At 40.8% G+C, this 23,513-nt stretch overlaps 1 protein-coding gene across 2 annotated transcripts in view; it reads right to left on the minus strand.

The window, feature by feature from the left end:
- The window catches only part of ASIC2 (acid sensing ion channel subunit 2), a 1,067,153-nt gene that overhangs the window by 207,517 nt on the left and 836,123 nt on the right, over nt 1-23,513 (minus strand). The window lies entirely within an intron of this gene.

Here is a 23,513-nt window from a genome sequence, read left to right on the forward strand (position 1 = left end):
CTTGGTGACTTTCCCCAGTCCTGGACTCAGATAAACCAAGCCGTCGTGGTACCTGTCATAATGTTTCAACAGCCGGACCCGCCAGAAACGATGGTGGTACCAGATCATCTGGCCCCGCTACCTCAACAAGCCTTACCTGATGAAGCCATGCCAACCATTGAGCCGGCAAATCCTCCCTCTGCTATCAGTGAATCTGCTGTACCCACTGTTGATAACCGCAGCTCTGAGAGCCCCAACCTGCCAGTGCTACCCAGACTCACTAGAAGTGTAGTTAGAAGACAGTGCACTACACCAGCGGTAGCAAGCATAGCGGGCCCTGTTAGGCCAATAGCAACCCCTGCGCTGCGAAGGTCCACACGCAGCACTCAAAATCAAACTCCCCTCCGCTACAAAACTTGGAGGTATTGATAAGGGCTGCTATTTAATTGAAAATGTTTGTATGCATATCTTTTTGTTACAGGTTTTTAAATGGACACTAGAGTAATGGACGGTGAATTGCTCAAAAACTTTCATAAGGGGGACCCCTTTGTTTACCCGGGGTCCCCGCTGTTTCAACCACTGAACTGAGAGTCATAAACTGTGCATGACCTAACTTTTGCAATGTTCAAGAATCCTCACCTCCCGTAAAGGGAAGCAAAGTTATGTTCAATTGTTATGCTATTTCAAAAATTTGTGTGTTTCCTGTTAACATGTATTATTGTTCTTGTTTTCCCAGTCCCGGAGTACTGGATTTAACCGGGGGGGAGTGCAGCACCCCAGAGTCCTGGTTGTTGCAGTACTGTGGCTCCGCCACTATGGGGAGCTATGGTACGTCTGATTGCACTAAGGAGTTTCTCTGACCAGGTACACTCACACCACACTTCACACTCCGGCCACCAGGGGGGGTGGTCCTATCTAGTAGGCCACTCCTCACAACTCTGGTAAAACTGGGGGTTGGACAGGAAGACAGGGAGAAGTAGCTGGGAAGAGCTAGTGAGTGGACCTGTCAGGGATGGGATCCTGGCAGACTCCTCAGAGCAGAACAAACCAGTGAACAACGGGAATACAGTAAAGAGGAATTAGAACCAGAAGGAGTCGTGCTGTTAGACCGAGGCAACATCCTTCTGAGGCGCAAACAGTCGGTGGCCGGAACGCCGAGCAAGTAAGAGACTTTAAGTACTACTGCAAACCACGGCCGGACAGCTAATTACAGGTTGGCTGTCTCATTTAACACCTAAGCAGACAACGGAGGCAGCTGTGGGAGAGGGGCGACTCTAGGGTCCCGGAAGAACTCCAGGCCTACCCCGTCATACGGGTGCGTCCTACCATATCATCTGGGGGACGGAGAAAGCGAACATCAGAGACAGACAGAAACAGTTGTGAGGACTATCCCGGGAGCTCAGCAGGGAAGAACTACAACACATAGCGCTAGAAGGTAGACACTGATTCCCACCTGTAAAGAGAACTCCTGATGTGCCTTTGGACCGGCCGGTCTCTGACAACCCAGTTAACAGCGCTCTGGACTGAGGTCTCCAAAACCTTCAGTAAAGAGGTAAAGAGACTGCAACCTGGTGTCCTCATTATTTACCGCGACCTGCACCCCACAACTGCACCGTTACAACACCACTTATTGCACCGGACGTCCCCCACTGACAGACAGGGCCACGGACCGGGTCTAGCCACCGTGACAACCCCAGAACTGAGACTCAGAGGCCCGGCTCCGGGTACCCCTCGGCCCTGCGGCGGTGTGGGGGCGCTCCACTTTTACCTGAAGATTTTTTTATGTCATTCAATAAATTAAATAATGATAATTCACAGCATGCAAAGTGATATGCTGCCACCGCTATAGAACCTCATAAGCATAGTCCAATCCGGAGGAACTTATACTAGAATCAATCAGTTAAATACATCTATCTATCTATACATATATTTTAACTTCAAAAACAAAGATTGTGGCACTCACCCATGATGTATATCCTGTAAAATTCTTAAAAAAAATGGTTGTTAAATTGTATATTTCAGCAGAATTTCCCTCACTAAACTATTTGCAAGTATATGCACATGTAGCTCTTTCAAATACACGTCCAGTCTCTATGCTTCAGGCAACTTCAGACATAGGAGCTATCAGTCAAGCAGGAGGTGGCCAAGCTATGCAGAGAATAGAGCTGAAATGACAGAGGCTTCGAATCTACCATAGTCTCTCAGTATATCAATTTAACTGTTGTTTACTCAGCAATGGAGGAACAGACTGTTTAGGCAAAGGTATTGCTGGACTTGTCTTTGAAAGAGTTTAATCCACATGTAAATAGTTTGGGGTGTGAAACTCTGCAGACAGATTCCCGTCAAGGGAATCTGTCAGCAGGCTTTTGATATGTAACCTGAAGACAGCAAAAAGTAGAGGCCGAAACACAGATTTCTGGGATGTGACACTTGTCAAGGTGTGTGCTGTTAGTAACTGTGAAGCATTTATCACTAAGAGATTAACATCGCGGACTAGTCCGACAAAGCCTCCTCCTGTGATAAGCACCTCACTGTCTATGGACTTTGTACATGGAGAGCCTGGTGTGGGTGTGGGCAGCTTTCTCACCTATGATTCACGTTACATCTAAGAACTCTGATTGTGTGAGAAAAGCTGAATCCAATAATCTAAGTGATACATCGTTGGATTCAGCTTCTCTTTGCCTAAATCAGGCTGCTCTCAGAGAGGATAGCAAATACATGCTGACAGATTCCCTTTAAAGGTGTGGAAAAAGTGGCACCTACAGCCATTTCGCATCTTTCTGATACTTCATCTTGATCACAGTTGAGATGAAGCGTCAGAAGGACGTGAAACAGCTGTAGCTTCCCCTTTTACTATATCCTAATGACTATTTTAATGCAATAAAATGATTCAATTGAATCTAAATTGTGGGTGAGTGCCACAGTCTTTTTTGTTGAAGTTGGAATATAACTAATAATGTATATCCAGTCCACTAATAAGTAAGAGCAGTTTATCTGTATATCCAGGCTTATAAGCTCAGCCTAGGTCCATATATTCTCAACTTCATGAAAATAAAATAAAGTGCTCGGCCAGCTATTGCTTGATAATTTTTATATAAGCCACTTTGTGTCTTTTTTGACAATCCCTCTAACAAAAATTTACTGTTAAATGATTCACTCACTATTATTGTAATTATCCAATCTTAGAAAATGTAACTATGAGGACAGTTCAAGGAGTTTTACAGAAGAAATTTTAAAGCCACAATTAAAAAAAATTGCGAAGATAAGTCACATTTTGACATAAAAAGCCAGAATAAATCTTACGCATTCTTCCAGGAAATCACAAGAATGATTGGAATATCACAGTGATTTAATGGCGGTGACTCAATACCGTATTGACACTGGTACATGTAACGCATAGCATATGCGGCACTCTTCATCAGTGACCATTATATGCTAAATCTTGACGGAAAAATACTAAGAAATAGAAATGATTACTTTTAAATTTAGATCTCCAAAGAAATAAAGCAGAAAGTTTCTATCTTTTCAAAGTTAGAAATATTAATCAAGCTTTACTGTTGCAGAGCCCAGTATTTAGAAGTTTACATTAAAAGTGCCCTCAAAGCAAACTGCAAAAAAATGGTGGAGGAATTAAAGGGGATCTGTCACTTGCAAAAACCTATTTGGAATTCACCTACAGAAAAAGTGGTAAAATGCAAGTAAATAGGGTCTGGCTGGGGTACTGGAAGCGCAGCTACAGGGTAAAAAGAAAATGTATATTCTCCCTGCAGCTGCTTGCTTACAGTCATTTGGGTAGTACAGCCAGCTGTAACAATCAGCGCTCATTACGCAATGAGGATGATTAATCACTCCGCCTGCACATTGTCTGACAGCCTGCTCTGCACACACATACACACAAAGAATCATGCTGTCAGTAGAGGCACAAGAGGAACGATAACTGTGCACTCACTGTATGTGAGTGCTGACTCTTACAGCCGCTTTAATGACCATGGTGGCTAGAAGCAAGAGGCTGCAGGGAGAATTTAGGTTAATTTTCTTCTTGTACCTACTCTTCTGTAAACCAGTCAAAAATGAGTTAAAAGCATTTACCTGCAAATTACCACTATGTCAGCAAGTGGAAAGCATTTTTGTAGGTGACAAGTTCTCATTAGTCAATAATACACCCAGAGCTGAAGCTGAACTAACAAGGTTATTTCAACTGATTATGAACCATCTGTGATTTTGGTAACAAGACTGTAAGTAAACCTGAGCCTCCTTCATAAAGTCCATATGGCCATACAGGGATAAATTAATATCTGCTACATCAGTATTTATTTACATGTAGATTTACAATACTTATTGGCATGTCCTTTTTTTGTTCCATCTATTTCTGTAAATCGGTTTGTCTTTGATAATGCAGATAGCGCAGACTACGGTAAATAAGAATCACCCATCCCTTATGATCATTGTCACCACTGTTCACACTGAAACAATCATACGGATAACAAATTTTACTATTGATGGTGGGAGTCGACAATATCATTTTATTACGTGAAAATCTTTTATTAACCTAATAGGGTTGAACATTCATGGCCAGAATCCCAAGTCGTGAAACACTCGAAGGTTTACACCACCATGTTGCACAAATCACCTCCAAGCTTTGATTTCACATACGTACCAATTAAACTTAGACACCAAGTATGCCATTATAAATTTTACCAAGACCTGTATATGTTATTTTTTTCATTCCTTTTTTTTTCGTTACTTTTTTTTAAGTTCTCTCTTTTAGCAAGTTCGAACCAAAGGGGTGAGACCCGTCACTGCACTAGCTTATAAAACGAAAGAGGGGCACATGAGTTTTAAGAAAGTCTCCTTTCCCCAATACACAAGTCTTCTCTCCCCAGCAGTTATGGCTCTTCCTCTGAACCATTTTTATCCTCTTATCTCCCTTATGTCCCTGCAGGCTGAAACTCCCCACCTACTCGGCGTAGCCCTGTTGAAGTTAGCCAAACACACTCTCTCAGGACTCCACCACATGAGTGTTTGGCTTGTCCAAGGATTCATCTAGTTTCATTACGTAGAGAGGAGAAAGCTACTGATTGAGGCTTGAAAACAATTATCAGGTGTTGAAAGATCAACTGTCCGATCCTTCTCTCCCCCAACATCATCATCTGTTCATGGAGAGTTGGGAGGCCCCCATGCATTTCAGATGGTTTAGATGTTTCTGCAAATATCGGGTTCAGATGACTTTCATGTACTGCATATGTGCACACATTTACTACTCATAACAGGATGAAGGAAATACCGTTCATTTATACACTGAGTAAGTAGCATACAATCATATCTACTATACATATGCAGATATATATTGACACAGTATGAGTGGTCTATATAATATTTTTTCTGCAGACCATAACCCAATTATATTGGATGACTTAGTTAGATGATAGCTGTCCAGACTGAAGATATGGTTTACAATTGATATGCTCAATAATTATGACCATTGGTCCTTCCCATCATTCTAGACTGTGACTTGTAGTTTGCAGCCCAGGATGTCACATAGCTGCGGTCATAAGCATTTGGATTTCAGCTGTTAATGTGGACAGGTTGTCAGAAGAAGCATGGATTCTGGTGACGGGCATATTTTTAGGTGTCTCAGTAGAAGATTGAGAACTTGTCACGTGGACATACCCTAATACATTTGTCTATTATCATTTGCCATGACTCAATGAACAGGGCTGTCAGGCATGGTGAATTGCTCAAGGGTGAAGCACATACAGGGGTTGTATAAAATCAGCTTAAAGTAACAAATATATTAGTTGCTTTAGATTGAAGTTTAAAGGGACAGTAACACTGCAAGATAATTGTGAATCGGTGTTAAAAATGCTCAATTGTAGGGTGAAATGATCTTTTGCACTCCGTAAAAGATCATCGTTCTCGGCAGTGCATCATCCTTCTGTGGAGAACCATGGCATCCTGTGTGCACTGCTATAGATTGCTAAGTGACATCATTAACTATGAACTGCTGAGTAAAGGCGCACTTAAACAATCGCTGATCTCTAGAAGTTTACCGATCAACGTCCTATCATGTCACCGGTAGGTTGGTGTAAATGGACTTTAAGTTTTGCCATCTGAAGCCGGATGTAGACATAGCATCCTTATACAAATCACTTAGGATAACTAATGTAGTAGGAAACAAAATTTCAATTATACAAGAAAAAAAACATAAGAAACAGCAAAAACATAAAAAACAAAAGGAGCAGAGACAAAGGAGAACAGACTGGGAACACACAGTGGGAGGAAGAACAATGAAAGACGTTCAGAAATAAAATATATAAAACTTTATCACAAATTAATAATGTTGTAGACCAGCTCTTCCCACACAGAGGTCTCGCCAGTTGAATGTGAATTGTGATGGGAGTGATCATGGATCGGATTGCTTTGGCTGCAATATTGTTGGAAAACAGCAAAAACATCACACTTACAAAAATGATATGATATAACAAACAAAATCTATTTGGAGAGGATTTTATTATTAGATTACTTTTTTAATCAGTTTACTGGAGGTGTTTTGTTTTTAATGTTATGTGCACATACAGATTTCTTTGAGGATGTGAAAAACGATGAGTTTTCTAGTGTAAACATCTACAGGAAATGCTCTTTCTTTGGGGAGCTATTGGAGAAGTTTCTCATTTCCTGAAGTGGTTTTCCAAGAGTTTTTGAAGTGTTTTGGATGTTTTTTTTCTGAAGCATTTTTTTTGCAGCCTTTTGATTGGACAGTACTTAGTTTGGAGCATTTTGCATCAGAAGATGCCTCAAAGAAGTGACACGCACTTTCCTTTCTCCCACCAAACAAACCTAAAGTGGAAAAAAAATATTCACAAGACTGAATATGTGAACAGCAAGTATTTATAGCAGCCAACTTAAAAAAAGCTCCACAAAAAATCCTAAAATCAGCAGGAGAGAGCTGAGATGCTGTTCACCAACTATTTGAAGTATTTAGTCAAGGTTTTTAAAGGCTTAGGACCCATTAGTATGGGTCGATATTCGGAAAACGGGCGTTCACGGGAATGCTTTGTCCCGATTATCGTCCTTTCTAAACAGGCTACCAATCACCCGACGAATGAGTTAAACATTTGTGGAGAGTAATAATTTTGAAAGATCATTGTTTTCGGCAGCACATCATTCTGGGCAAACAGATGTGCTGCCGATAACACTGGTCTACAAAAAAAAAATTTTCTGGCATGGACTTTAAGAACAGTTTTAGACTAATTTGAGGGTGCTGAATAGTGTTGAGCATTCCGATACCGCAAGTATCGGGTATCGGCCGATATTTGCGGTATCGGAATTCCGATACCGAGTTCCGATACTTTCAGTATATCGGATACCGGAATCGGAAGTTCCCAAAATTCAAAGAGCCTGAATTCAGCCAATGAGGAATCATTAGAAGTGTGGGCACATCCTGTTTTGCATGTTAGGCATGTAACTACTGGCATGGCTGTGATTGGCTGCTGAAATGATGTCATGATGCACTATAAAAGTCGCCACCGCCATTTTGGGTTCACTCTGCTGTGAATTCAGTTAGGGACAGGACGCTGTGTTCTGACTGAGGGATAGTTTTGAGATAGCGATTTGCTTCATTGTGCTTTACCCAGGCTAATTTAGCAACCGCTGTGTGAGAACCTTGTTTTTGCCTTGCAGTGCTGTTCACGGCTGTCTGCAAGGTGTCTGTGTGAGTGCAGCTCACTCTGTAGTCCGGTCTGCAGCCACTGCTGGTTGTAAGCTCAGGGTGCGTCACTGCCTCATACCGTTCCATTGTCCGTTTTTCAATTAGTGCAGCCTGCTGCACATTTTTTCAAATTTATCCTATTAGTGGCTTTCCATCTGTATCCTGCTAGATTGTGGAAAAACACTATATAGGATTACATAGAGGAGCTTTTTTTGGCCTTGCAGCGCCGTTCACGGCTGTCTGCACGGTCTCTGTGTCTCTGAACGCCTTTAATGTTTCCTCCACCTCCCCAATACATCCTACATTATTCTTAGTTGTTTTCCTTCATGTAGAATTAACCTACAAGGAAAGAAAGGGTTTATTTTAATTCTGATATTTTTGTCCCATTGACTTGCATTGGTATCGGGTATCGGTATCGGCGATATCCGATATTTTTTGAATATTGGCCGATCCAATCCGATACCGATACCGATACTTCTGGATATCGGAAGGTATCGCTCAACACTAGTGCTGAATTCAAATCCGATCTTATAATTTCTCTATCACATCACGTTTTTGCGCTATAGGTATATAGCCCATTTTCATGAATTCCATGATAAATATAAGTAGTGTATGAAAAGTGCCAGTTTATATGGTTCACTAAGGTAAATTTAGTTTAATTTGGGTGGTTAATTTGTGTTGATTTGAAAATGGTTAACTTTCTTTTGGGTCTGCAAGGAGAGTACACAAAACACCCTTGTTTTCTGTGCTACTGGGACAGTAGAGCTACAGCAGAGCATTGGGTGAAAACTGAATTGCCTCAGCGACAGAGTTTGGCATCTGGCGATAAGAATGTCATCCATGATCCTCTAGTAGATAGGAAGAATATTGTCTTTCCTTCCTTACACATAAAACGGGGATTGATGAAGCAGTTTGTCAAAGCTCTCAATCACAGTGGAGAATGCTTTAACTATATATGTTCAATTTTTCCTGGTCTTAGTAAAGAGAAGAAAAAGGCTGGAATATTTGATGGACCTTAAATAAGAACACTTATGAGAGACCCAAATTTTATCACATCAATAAATGAGACAGAAGAATTAGCTTGGAATGCATTTTGTAATGTGGTGCAGAATTTTCTAGGGAATAAGAAAGCAACTATGAAGAGATTGTGGAAGAGCTACTAATGAGTCTGCGAAATCTTGGATGTAGAATGAGTATCAAGATTCACTATTTACACAGCCATTTGGACTTTTTTCCAGAGAACCTTGGGGATGTGAGCGAGGAACAAGGGGAGCATTTTCATCAGGACATTAAAACAATGGAAGAACAGTATCAAGGCCGGCGAGACTCACATATGATGGCTGACTATTGCTGGAGCTTGATGAGAGACAACCCAGAAGCTGTACATCACAGATCAGCCAAGAAAAGAAAGTTCAAGTAACTGCCATTTGTCATTCATCTGTGTGCCATATATATGTGTTTTTATATTTTGTAGTTTAATTCTGTAAGTATATTTGATTTGTTGTACATAGACTTTGTAATCTTTGTTATTCCTTGATTAAAAATATACAAAATGTAGTACCGAAAATCATGTGTTTTTATCATAAAACATTAGGAGTAATTTTCATGAAAAATTGAAAATATCTCGAAATCCTGACGTGATAGCCAAAAACAGAGTTCATATTCATAATCAGCAGCCAAAATTGACTTAAAATATGTTTTAAAACCTTTTGCCAGAAAAATTGCCTTGACCAGTGTAATATGTTGTTCTATTTGCACAGAATAATCATATTAACAATAAATGTTAACAGTGTCCTTAGAATTCTGGTAAACGACTACCAATCGATTTACACATACAGTGGCATGTAAAAGTTTGGGCACCCCTAAACAAAATTACTGTCATTGTAAAAAGTTAAGCAAGTTGAAGATGAAATGATCTCCTTTGATTCCCCTGTAACCTTTATGCTTCTACTATAAATGTCCTGCAGCTGGCAGACTTGGACATATGGGAAAGGGAAAACAGTAAAAGCCCTTACAAGGTCTAGGTAGACTCACTGACCAGCCAGGACGTTGGCCGTAGAGGGTTTTTGGGACACTTGGGAAAGTGATCAGGCAGATGAGTATAGAAGCATTTTACAGAAATGTCTATTGCCCAAGAGCAGTCCTATAGAAATGAATGTGAAGTAGAGAGATCATAAGGATCAGCATTCCACAGATCCTGGCCTGTCTTGATGTAAAATGTATACCAGAAACTGTGTAAAAATATATGTCACTTAAGTTCAGTACAAGACAATAAAATCCCCCCAAAAAATGTACTCAAGAACAAAGAATTGAAAAAGTGTATAATTTTTATTAAGTCGAAAAAACACATAAAAACACAATAAGGCTGCCGTCACACTAGCAGTATTTGGTCAGTATTTTACCTCAGTATTTGGTCAGTATTTTACCTCAGTATCTGTAAGCCAAAACCAGGAGTGGGTGATAAATACAGAAGTGGGGCATATGTTTCTATTATACTTTTCCTCTGATTGTTCCACTCCTGGTTTTGGCTTACAAATACTGAGGTAAAATACTGAGCAAGTACTGCTAGTGTGACGGCAGCCTTAAAAGAGACATCACCCACAGTAGGTAATGTTTTTTGCACTTCCTTGTTTAGTTTGTAGAGAGTGTCTTTGTGTTTTCTGATGGGATACCATGACCGCATGGTGTCTCTGTTTACCAGGGATAGAAAGTCACTATGAGAAGTTTTTATTATTAGCCTCCTTATTGTCACATAGTGGGTAATGGTGCCTTTTGTGGTTTCCCACTTTTTTAAACCTTGTCTCTTTTTTATGTGTTTTTTCTACTTAATAAAAATATATTACACTTATTACACTTTTTTAATTCTTTGTTCTTGAGTAAAAAATTTTTCGGATTTTATTGTCTTGTACTGAACTTAAGTGACATGTCCATACTTATTTTTGGCATTATAACATTTAGGAATTTTGTATATTTGATGGAATACCATTAATTATTGACTAATTCCAGTTTGTTTCTTACCAGAAACTGTGTATGTTCAGCCACCACTCTAAAGCCGCCCATGCACATTCAATGGCTGAATGAAGTTTGGTGTGTCCGAAAGAAAGCCATCTCTGAAGACTTTCCAATGCACAGGAGCACTCTTTCCTGTGTTCTCTATAACAAAGTCACCAGCTGACACGTAGTTGACAGCTTATCCCCGAGAGGACAATACGATCGGCAGTTCAAAATCAGACATGTAAGATTGACATCTCCCCCAACCCCCAGTTTGCTGGCCCTCCTATACACATTGAATTAGTGGATATTGGCATGTCCAGGCGACATTAGACTTATTTGTATGGGTACCTTAAGACAGAAGGGTACTTGTCCCCTTTTGGCATTGAGCTGTAAACAATAAAAGTAAAAAGATCAAATAAAAGAGAATCAAGTTAAAGGTAAACTTGCCTATCCTTATTTTATAACATGAAAATAACACTTTAAGAGTACTGGTCTTCTTATATGGGCTAGGGGGACCTTCTGGTCCCGGTGGGATTGCAATCACTGCCCCTACTATAATTCCACCTCTGCTGATCCCTTTCAGTTACTGATATTTAAACCTATCATAAACTTTTTAATTTTATTTTTTCCCCGAAAAGGTCCTTTACAAGAATCCTTAACCTTTAATTAGTTGGGTAGGGTCCATTGGACCTCAAACAAGTTTATTTTTGCCATATTTCCGCAAGTACGGAATGTAGGAAACTGTCCATTCTGGTCTCTTCTTAGCTCGGGTGCCCTTCCCTCCTCTGTGCATCGTTGGACGTGACGTCGACAATACGTGTCACGGCGTGGTGCTGGAGGCTAATAGTGTAAGTATTTTGGCGCGCCTAACTGAAGCTTAACCTCCCATAAACCTGATGGATCAGTAATAAACATGAGAGTGCCCTGCAGTAGGCAGACATAACAATTTTATTACAGAGTCTTGGACACGTCAATGTTCTTACCTCCGTCTCACGGTATCTACAGTATGTCTAAAAAATGTTCTTTAAATTAAATCTTCCTTTAAACCCATTTCGGCTGCCGCTAGTTACAGCTATTTTCTTTCTCGCTTCTCTACAAACCTGTCACCAAAACATATTTAATAGCTTTGAATTGTAAATGAGATCTCTCTCTGGGTTCGTTAAATATAATTAGAATGCGTCCATCCTTTGATATCTGCGATATTAATGTATATTTACCCAGAAAGGCATAGCGTGACCAGAAGCGCCACATCCTCACTTATACCGTAAATTACTTTTCACGGTGCGGCTGCAAATCTCAGCAATATACATACGGGTTTCTCCCAAATATGAGTGATTTTTTTATTAGATAAAAGGCAGCAGGCTCCTGGGCCGCTTCTACCTTCTTTGTGATGGGTAAATTGCCATCATGGGCCCTCATTATCTTTTTATTTACATGGTTTCACAAGGTGAAGAAACAAGAAACCTGCTGTACTGTCAATTATTTCTATTTTTTTTTTTCTTTTTTGCTTGGACGTTAAACAATTTTATGTGTCTTTTCCTAACTCTTCCTAAGTGAACGGTGATGGATATTTTGAGTGATTCATTATCACAGCACGGGGAATTCGATTCCCAAGAGGCCAGTCTCATACTGTGCGAACAATAGAAGAGAGCCGATATTCTCAGCTGGTAATAGTTCTGCTTACTAATGCCTGATATAGCGTGGACAACATGGAGGAGAATTGTAAAATGAAGCCATGGTTTCCTCCCTGGATCGGTTATTCAGACCTTCTCTTATCTTTGCCTTTAAATGTGAGTTCCCGCTCTCAGAGATCCATGGCAGATAGACGCCATTGTGTTGTCCTTTTCCAATGAGCCAATGGAACGCCCCTAAAAGAACATATCTGCTGTGATAATCTGTGGCTACAAGACAGGGGAGGTGTTGCTGATAACTAATTTCCACGTAGAGATGTCCTTTCCCAAGTCGGATCTGGCTCTGTTCACATGTACAGTTCTTATTAGTTTGTACCAGATCTAGAATTAAAAAACTGGATCTGTTACATACCAACAGATCAAAATTAGATGAACACCATCTATTGTAATTAATCTAGAGATTTTAGCCAGTGAATAATATTACATGTTGTGTTAATAACTTCTTTTATTTTGATTACCGTGAAGTCAGAAGACTCTTTTTGTTCCTCCCTTTTCTGCCTTCCCTGATTTCCCCTTCTCGCTTACCTCCTCCATTCTTCCTCCATTTTTCCTAGTCTTACACTTTAAATTTTTTTCTTCCTTTTGTAATTAGTTGGAATTTACATGTTTTGGTATTACTATATTGTTTCATTTTTGACTATTCATTTCCATATTACCTACTCGAATATGTAATTTCTTCCCCAAATCTTTCTCTCGGATATAAAAAAATCCTCCTAATTAAAATTACTTAACCTTAAATTAGATGAATAATTTGGTTTCCGTTTGTTATTTGTCTTTGTTCTGTTTGTAACAGATTGGTATTTACTAGAGGTTTACTACTGTTCTGAGCATGTGCAGTACTTAAATGTATCTGTCAGCAGGTTTTTGCTATATAATCTAACAGTAGCATGAGGTAGGGGCAGAGATCCTGATTCCAGCAATGTATCACTTAATGGGCTCCACAGTTATGATAGAGTCACAATTTTCTCTGATGCAGACCTAGCAGTCCTCGGTTACTGAGCTGTGTATAACTCTGGACATACCATAGATTTCTGTCTTTATTGTATGTTGACAGATAGCTGCTAATCAGTGCTGGACTAGAAGGCATGAGGTCAGTTGTCCTATAGTGATTATCTGTTTATAAATCACTGATTGTATTGAAACAGCAAAACAAAGCCAAGCATGTGACACATTGCTGGAATCAGGGACTCTACTCCTACATCATGGTGCTCTCTGATTTCATAGCAAAAACCTGATGCCAGATTCCCTTGGAAAATAACTGATCCATTAATGGATGACATGACAGAAGACCATCCATTATTTCCCATAGACTTTAATGCTGTGGCTATCTGTTTATATAGCTCAATAATAAAGTTGTGCCAACTGTTAAAACCCAGACTGCAGTTGAATGAAAGTTAAACAGAAAGTATAGATCCTTTTACAGGATCATTTTATCTCAATTTTTGTCATTGTGAAAATAATCCAAAAACAAAAAAACTACTGAACATGTGAACAGAGCCTTACTGTGCAAATGCAGGGTAATACTAAAGTCAGATTGTCTAAGGAAATGATGAAACTATACACGGGTGGTCTCCAATGTGTGGATAGTCAACTGTTGTAAAACTACAACTACAAAAACTACAATTACACTACAACTGTCTGGATAGTCAATGGACAGACTAGTTCTAAACGCAATCTAGTTTGATACTCTCATGCAGCTATATCTAGATATAGCTGCATATGTTTGTAAGAGTTATGCAAAATTGCCTTTGTGCTTTCCATGTTATGTTCCACAGGTGGAACATCCACTAGAGTTTGGTAGCTTGCAAGCAAACTCCCCAGCCCCACCGGAATACAATTAGAAGCAAATACATTCACCGCGAGTCTCATTAGTACGAAGCTTCTAACTGCCAAGTGGTGTATAAAACTGTGAGGTCTTTTAGGACTTTTGGAGCTTTTTATGCAAACACATCCTTGTTACTGTCTTAATGTCCTCTACCTATCTGGCTAGGGGGAAACAGATTGTAACTAGTGGTAACCGATATTGAAATTTGGCGTGGTGTGTTCAATTCTAATATTGAGCTATTACTATAAGGAAGTATGTGAAAAAAAATATACTGTGGGGAAGACAGTTGTATTTACAGTAAATTTCTGGATTAAGGAGATTTTTCTTAAAAAAAAAAAGTTTAACTTGCCCATATCACAATCCAGGATGCATACTTTCTGTGGCACACAAGCCTTGGTTTCAGGATTTTGACTTACCAGTAATATTAGAACAGAGGACTATTTAAATTCCTTCCTTGTTTGGAATGTCTTGTTACTACTGTATATTTCTAGTCAATAAATTCACAGCCGTACTGATTATGCAGGTCCACCTCCTCCCTATGCCATTGTATAAAATTTGGATTACTAATCAAAGACTAAGACCGACATTCTTATTTTCAATGTCTGGTTCAACACTGCAATCGTACGCCACAATCAGATTAGCACTTTTTCTATTCCTAGGTAGAATAAGTTTTCTGCTCTGACCTCTGCCACTACATTGTAAAATCCTATAATGGAACTGATTGGCCGGCCCTGATCTATTATAGTCCATGTACCCAAACCAACCTGAAGACTTCAAAGGCTCATCTAATATGTAACACCTATGATGGCACCTCTGCATGGTTTCCCTTCCCCCTCCATGAGGTGATGCTGACATTCTCATTGCCCAGGCTGTGCGGCATGTGCTCTCTGATTCCTGTGTCCGGCAGTGCACCTAGTGTGCATATGCGCTGCCCTATTCTTAAAGAGCCAGAGCGTACACTTTCAAAAATGCCCTCAACCTATGAGGAGGCAGCCTGTATATAAGGCACCCTCCCCAACAGGGAACATTGAGTCATCGGTGAGTGAAGTTTGCTACTTGTTAGGTCCCTTGGTCCTTGTGTGGCTAGGTCCTGAACCTAAACCCCTGGTCCATGTGTGGCCAGAGCCTGAACCTCATCCCTTGGTCTGTGTGTGACCAGTGGCCTGAACGTTTTCCCCTGGTCCATGCGCGGCCAGTGCCCGAACCTGCTCTCCCTGGTTCGTGTGTGGCCAGTGACTGAACCTCCTCCCCTAGTCCGTATATGTGTTCTTCGTATATATCCAGACTGCTAAAACCAGTCTCTGAATCTTGTCTGTGACTCAGTGTCTGTAGTTTCTGAGTTCTCAGGCAGAGCAATTCATAGTCTGAACAGAGCCTAAGTCCGTGTCTGCATGTGTGACCCTTTGGAGTCAGAAGCTGCAGTGTCAGTGACTGCCTAGTAGTGGTATCTGGCGGCTACCTGCCGCTTAAGCCTGACTCCACCATGAGGCACTCCAGTGAACACCAGGTAGCCGCTTAGCTACTTGCCTCCTAGGTAAGCCCGACCCCATGGCACAGTGTATCCATGAACTACATGTGCCACTTGTGTGCATGACATCATAAAGGCTCATCTGGATAACCCTCATGACCTGGACTAGTGTTGTGTGGACTAATTAATCAAAGGTGGAAAATTTTGAAAGAGTCTCAGTATATCTGGTAATACATAATTCCCTCATAGAACACTGTTCCAAAAGCCAAACATGGTGGTAATAGTGTGATGGTGTGGGGCTGCTTTGGAAATTTAGGATTTGAATGATTTGCCATAATTGATGAAACCATGAATTCTACTCTCTATCAATTAATACAATACACGTTTTACTGAATCTTTTCCCCCAAACCTATAAATCAATTTGTTCAGCTTTTTCTGCACTTTAATATGTTGCTCATATATGGGATAGGATTGTTAAGCTTTCTCTTCAAGAAATATAAAAATTAATACACAATTTAGAATCTATTTACTGTAAAACAAGTATGATTTTAACAGACTGATCTATATTCGTGATAATTGTTCTACAATCCTCTTGAGAAGATCAATTAAATAGAATTGACTGCAATAAATCCAGTGTTATCAATTGCTATTATAATTTGAACATAGTAGAAAACTACAAAATGCTTACCCTTATTTTAATCTCCATCCTTAAAGAATGACTAAACTTTATTTTTTTTAATGAATTATCTCACGCACATTTCAATGTTATGAATTTTTTTAAATACCTAATTTCCTTATTCTGTCTCCTTAGCTCCCAAACATCATGCTTCAGTGCTGTTTCAATGCAGAATTTATTTTTCTTTCGTAGCTGCTTTCAATTGCTGCTCAGCAAACATCTCTACACTATATTTAGACAGACTGTGTATAGAAATTCTCCTGTTTGAGTACTTGGGTAGGTAGCAGATAGGCTCAGAAAGGGAAAGTTTGGTACACAGACTGCTTGAATATAGTGTTTGAATCTTTGCTGAGCAGCAGTTGAAAGGAGCTTCTAAAAGAGCATAAACTGTGCACTGAAACAACATTACGACTTAGTGTTTTGTGGAAATGGATATGCACAGTAAGTTAATGAAGTATATTGCAAATATTCATAACTTTCCAATGGGAGAAAAAAAAGATTGTTACTGACTAATATTCTGACTCTATGCCCTATTAAAAGAATTCAGAGAGAAAATTGAGTACAATTTCGAAAAGTGATGGCACACTCTGCAGTCTGACATACAGTACATTATTATGAAACTTGTTCCTACCGTATATTACTCTGCTCTTCATGTTTTACAAGCACATACTTTATATAATACTAATGAGACCAAAAGTCTCCTCTAATATAAAGGAAAAAAAAACAATACATTTTATTCTTGAGCTGGGTACATCTCTGGCTCAGAACAACTGGAATAAACCCAAGTCCTAAGGATGAGCTTATGAATTTCAAAGCCTTATTTTCTGCTGGACGTAAGCTCAGATCAGAAAATAAAAGAAAGAGAAAAAAAAAACAACCCAGAAATGAGCCATTTGAGTTTACATGAACAAATCTTGTATGAAAAGAAAAAAAGACACATAGTACAAGATGAAATCAGTCTCCTGAGGGATAACCGGCCCCATTGGTTTATTGCCGCTTGAAAATGACTACTGATCCGTCTATTTATGTTGGCATTTTAATGCGCATCAGATGGAAAGTTTGAAGGGATTTTAGGGGATTTGATGGGATTGGTCATTGAATTTCAATGATCGCATTGGCAAGAGGCAAAGTTGTAGATGGAATGGCAATTATGTTACCGTCACTGGAAATGGTTTTATTAAACAGAAACCGTTTATTTTATGACTGATCTATGGCAAACGTGGCTGCAGATAATATTCACATTCACAGCGCTCTAAGGCTTTGTGCACACGTTCAAGTTTTTTCGCGTTTTTTTCGCGTTTTTTCGCTCTAAAAACGCTATACAACTCATTAAAAACGCATACATTATGCATTTTATCATTTAGAATGCATTCTGCATGTTTTGTGCACATGGTGCGTTTTTTTCCGCGAAAAAAAATGCATCGTGGTAAAAAAAGCATCATGTTCATTATTTTTGCGGATTTTCTGCGTTTTTCCCGCAATTCTATGCATTTGGGAAAAAACGCACAAAAAACGCACAAAAACGTGTCAAAAATGCGTCAAAAACGCGAAAAAACGCATGCGGATTTCTGGCAGAAATATCTGTTTTTTGTCAGGAAAATTTCTGCCAGAAATCCTGACGTGTGCACATACCCTTACATAAGCTTTGGCTATGGCCAGGAATTACACAGATCTGTTCCTTACACAATGGCCGACATATTTGCTTGGCTAGTAGCTCATAAGCACAAGTCATTTCATTGTATTATAGGCATAGGGTTACTGTAGTGAGCTCAGTTTATTGTTCAGTGATATGTGACAAAGAGGCATATGCTGACAAATGTAAAAATGGGTCGGTTTTTTAACCTAAAAAAGAGCTCCACTCCTGCTTTACCTCTTCTTCATTCAAGTACAATGGGCTGAGCTTCAACCTGATGCTCCCCATTCTCTTTCCCTACGGCCGGCGTCACACTGGCGAGTTTTACGGACGTAAGAGCGCAGAAACTACGTCCGTAAAACTCGCATTACATATGGCACAATTATTCTCAATGGGGCTGCTCCTATTAGCCGTATATTACGGTTCAGTATTATACGGCTTTCTACGGCCGTACAAAATCGCAGCATGCTGCGTTTGTCAGCGTATTGCGCTAATAATACGCCAATGAAAGTCTATGGGGGCGAGAAAAATACGGATTCCACACGGACCTGCAGTGTGACTTGCGAGAAATACGCAGCGGTGTTAGTGAAAAGTCGGTAATTCAATTGCCGGCTTTTTCCTTCTCCTTCACAAACCCGACATGATATGAGACATGGTTTACATACAGTAAACCATCTCATATCCCCATTTTTTTTGCATATTCCACACTACTAATGTTAATAGTGTGTATGTGCAAAATTTGGGCACTGTAGCTGCTAAAATAAAGGGTTAAATGGCGGAAAAAATTGGCGTGGGCTCCCGCGCAATTTTCTCCGCCAGAGTGGTAAAGCCAGTGACTGAGGGCAGATATTAATAGCCAGGAGAGGGTCCATGGTTATTGGCCCCCCCGTGGCTAAAAACATCTGCCCCCAGCCACCCCAGAAAAGGCACATCTGGAAGATGCGCCTATTCTGGCACTTGGCCACTCTCTTCCCACTCCCTGTAGCGGTGGGATATGGGGTAATGAAGGGTTAATGTCACCTTGCTATTGGAAGGTGACATTAAGCCAGATTAATAATGGAGAGGCGTCAATTATGACACCTATCTATTATTAATCCAATTGTAGGAAAGGGTTAAAAAAACACACACACACATGATTAAAAAGGATTTTAATGAAATAAACACAGCGGTTGTTGTAATAATTTATTGTTCTCGCAATCCATTTGCAAACCCTCGCTTGGCAAAATAATAAACGCACAATATACATACCTTCTGATGTCAGATCACGTCACACGATGTAATCCATCTGAAGGGGTTAACTAATATTACAGGCAGGATCCCTGCTAAATGCAGCTGTGCTCCATGCCTGTAAGCCCCGGCGAATGAATGAAATGTAGGTCAATGACCTACATTTCCTTCAGTCGCGGTGATGCGCCCCCTGGTGGATGTCCTCATATGACCTGGAGCGTGGGAAAAAGTTCCCAGGCTGCAGTTCATGAGAACATCCACCAGAGGGCGCCTCACCGCGACTCAATGTAAGTATAGATCACTGCTTTCCTTTCAGCACCCGGGGATTACAGGCACGAGCGAGTGGTTTATCGCAGCTGTGCCTGTAATATTAGTTAACCCCTTCAGATGGATTACTTCGTGGGACGTGATCTGACATCAGAAGGTATGTATCTTGTGCGTTTATTATTTTGCCAAGCGAGGGCCTGGAAATGGATTGCGAGAACAATAAATTATTACAACAACCGCTGTGTTTATTTCATTAAAATCCTTTTTAATCATGTGTGTGTGTGTTTTTTAACCCTTTCCAACAATTGGATTAATAATGGATAGGTGTCATAATTGACGCCTCTCCATTATTAATCTGGCTTAATGTCACCTTCCAATAGCAAGGTGGCATTAACCCTTCATTACCCCATATCCCACCGCTACAGGGAGTGGGAAGAGAGTGGCCAAGTGCCAGAATAGGTGCATCTTCCAGATGTGCCTTTTCTGGGGTGGCTGGGGGCAGATGTTTTTAGCCACGGGGGGGCCAATAACCATGGACCCTCTCCTGGCTATTAATATCTGCCCTCAGTCACTGGCTTTACCATTCTGGCGGAGAAAATTGCGCGGGAGCCCACGCCAATTTTTTCCGCCATTTAACCCTTTATTTCAGCAGCTACAGCGCTGAAATTTTGCACATACACACTACTAACATTAGTAGTGTGGAATATGCAAAAAAAAGGGGATATGAGATGGTTTACTGTATGTAAACCATGTCTCATATCCTGTCGGGTTTGTGCAGGAGAAATGAAAAGCCGGCAATTGAATTACCGGCTGTTCACAGATATCGCGCTGAATGAAATCTAAATACAGAATATATATATATATGTGTCTCAATGAGATATATATATATATATATATATATATACTGTATATATGTTTTAATGAACATTTGAGCACATAAATCCATTAGATGTCGGTTTTGCAAGCCTGCGCGAAAATCTCGCAGTACGGATGCCATACGGATTACATACGGAGGATGCCATGCGCAAAATACGCTGACACACCCTGCCTACGGATCACTATTTTGGGAACATTTCACCGTATTTCGGCCGTATTACGGCCGTAAAATACGGACCGTATTGTCTTACGCCGAGTGTGACGCCGGCCTACTTCACTAGACTCGACAACTGTTTTTTCTCAGTATAAAAAATATATAAGTCCGCAATAAAGCACTTAGTCTGGAGGGCGGCACAAAGGGCACCATCTTCCTGTGAATGTGGACACTGCCACTGTGCAGCAGTGCTCAGACAGACAGGCTTCTCCTCCCTTTAGGCCCCCCTGTTGAGCAGCTGCAAATGGTTGAGTGCTGCCGTGACTCTTCTCTCTTAGACTTCTTTCACACTTGCGTCGGTATGCGGCCTTAGCTAAGTGTCGTACCGACGTGCGTTGTGAAAATTCGGCACAGCGTGGGCAGCGGATGCAGATTTTCAACGCATCCGCTGCCCATTTTAAAGTCCCGGGGAGGAGGGGGCGGAGTTCCGGCCGGGCATGCGCGGTAGGAAATGCAGGATCCAACGTACGAAAAAACGTTCCCTTGAACGTTTTTTCGTGACGACGGTCTGCCAAAACACGACGCATCCAGTGCACGATGGATGCGACGTGTGGCCATACGTCGCGATCCGTCAGCAATAAAAGTCTATGGGAAAAAACGCATCCTGCAAGCACATTTGCAGGATGCGTTTTTTCCCCAAAACGACGCATTGTGATGGAGGCCAAACGACGCAAGTGTGAAAGTAGCCTTAGGCTTTGTGCACTCATTGCGGATTAGTCTTAGGAATTTCTGGTGCGGATTCTGCATCTCTTGGCAGAAAACGCAGCTGCGGATTTGTTGCGTTTTTTGTGCGGATTTGCTGCGGATTTTTTGCGGATTTACTGCGTTTTTTTCCCCTGCGGTTTCTAAAATGGAATGGGTACAAAAATGCTGCAGATCCGCAAAAAAAAAGTGACATGCTATTTCCTTTAATATGCAGCGTTTCCACATGGAATTTTCAGCACCATCAGCACAGCGGTTTTTTTTTCTTATTGATTTACATTGTACTGTAAATCACTTGCGGATCTGCAGAGTTTCTGCACTGCAAAAACCGCTGCGGATCCGCAGGAAATCCACAGCGCAATCGCGTGCATATTAATCACTGTTGTCTTCAGTATTAAAGGGAATCTGTCAGCTATTTTTTTCTATTTAATCTGAGAGCAGGAGTGGGGTACGCAGTCTGGGTGTTGGTAGAGTGAGTTTAGATTTTTACTCCAGCCTTTCTTAACTTTAGAAGGGCATGACATGCCTATATCTGTGTCTCCTCCTCCTTTTACTCCTCCACCTCTTTTCTTTTCGCATGACTGTGTAGTTGTGACTTTTCCATGTGTTTGTTGTGTCTTCTGAGCAGTTTGTCAGCTTTTGGACACCTTTTAAGGTGTTTTCTATGTGTTTTCCATGTTTTTGTATGTGTTTGTGTTTGCCTGCCATTGGTTGCAATGGGGTTTGACGGTGTTCGTCGAACAGTTCGACGAACAGTTCGGCGAACATCTCCCTGTTCGACGAACCAAACCGAACCCGAACACTAGGGAGGTGGCTCATCTCTAGTGAATACTTGTTCATCATTGTATGCCCGCTCTCGTTATCAGTGAGAGCAGGCATACGATGATGAGAGTTATACTCTCATCAGTCGATGCCTGTGACCGGCAGTAATGTTCCTACCGCTGGTCAGAACTGCTGGCTCACTCGCTGTCATCTGTATGACAGCATGGGAACTGCAGTGCTCTGACCGGCAGTATTGAACTTGCCAACAATCATAGCCGGTGTTTCTTGTACTGTCACACAGATGACAGAAAGAGAAACACCCGATGCCGAACCCGAACAGTAACATGGACTTCCTGGAGTCTGTGCACTGACATTAGGTGTTCGTTACGGACCCCGAACTTTACCGTTCAGGTTCGCCATTCACCGGTACCAACTGTGATGTCTTTGTGAGATGCAGAAAAGGAATGCAGATGGTTTGTATATGTGTGGTGGCCACCATAAAGCACAAAGTGGGAAGGTGTGGTTGACCTTTGGTTGATGTATTCCACATTCCAGTCACTTTTACCCAGCATGGCTATCACAGCATTCTGCAACAGCATGCCATCTCATCTAGTTTGAACTTAGGGAGACCATCACTTGTGTTGAAACATAACAATGACCCAAAACACCTTCAGGCTAAGTACAAACTATGTGACCAAAAAGATGAATTATAAAGTACTGTGGCAGATGACACAGCCTCTACAATCACCTAACCTCAACCCAAATTAGATGGTTTGGACTCCAGAGTTTAGGCAAAGCAGCCAACAAGTTCTCCGCATCTCTGGGAGCTCTTCCAAGACTGTTGGAAAGCTATTTCAAGTGACGACCTCATAAAGCTGCTTGAGAGAGTAGAAGGGTGGTACATTGAGGAGTCTTAGATTTAGCGAAAAATTCTGGTCTGATTTCCATGTTTCTTGACTCCCTAATTCCTTATGTGTAACTGCTTGGTTTTGCTGATTTCTGCCTGTATTATAGATATAAACCTCAGTAATACAGCAACACAATGGATAATTCCATTCAATACTATTAGCATTCCTAGTATACCCGGTCTGTGTGTATATGGCAAACTCATGTGAGTTGATACATTGTGTTCACCTCTCATCATTACACATCTAAAAAACCTCTCCAGGAATTCATCTGCATTGAGTGGGCAGGTAGCTGAGTGACTAGTAGTAAAAGACGCAATTATCTATAAATGGACTCCTGCCAGCCTACATGTTGAATTTCTAGGGGTGAATGTACGCATAAGATGACTGAACAAATAGAGGGTGAATTGTCTTCTGCATGTAATACATACTTTTTATGCTTCATGCAACAATTTCTATTCCCTTCTGAAAATATTTTACACAGCCCTGGGCAAGCACAGCCTGGACTGGTTTGATACGGTCTATAGCACATTAATATGTGTTATTCTATTAAGTCTATATTGTGGGGTTTTTTTTTGCTTAGTGT

This window comes from Ranitomeya variabilis, chromosome 4, assembly GCF_051348905.1.
Source record: "Ranitomeya variabilis isolate aRanVar5 chromosome 4, aRanVar5.hap1, whole genome shotgun sequence".
In the NCBI taxonomy this organism is placed as follows: Eukaryota; Metazoa; Chordata; class Amphibia; order Anura; family Dendrobatidae; genus Ranitomeya; species Ranitomeya variabilis.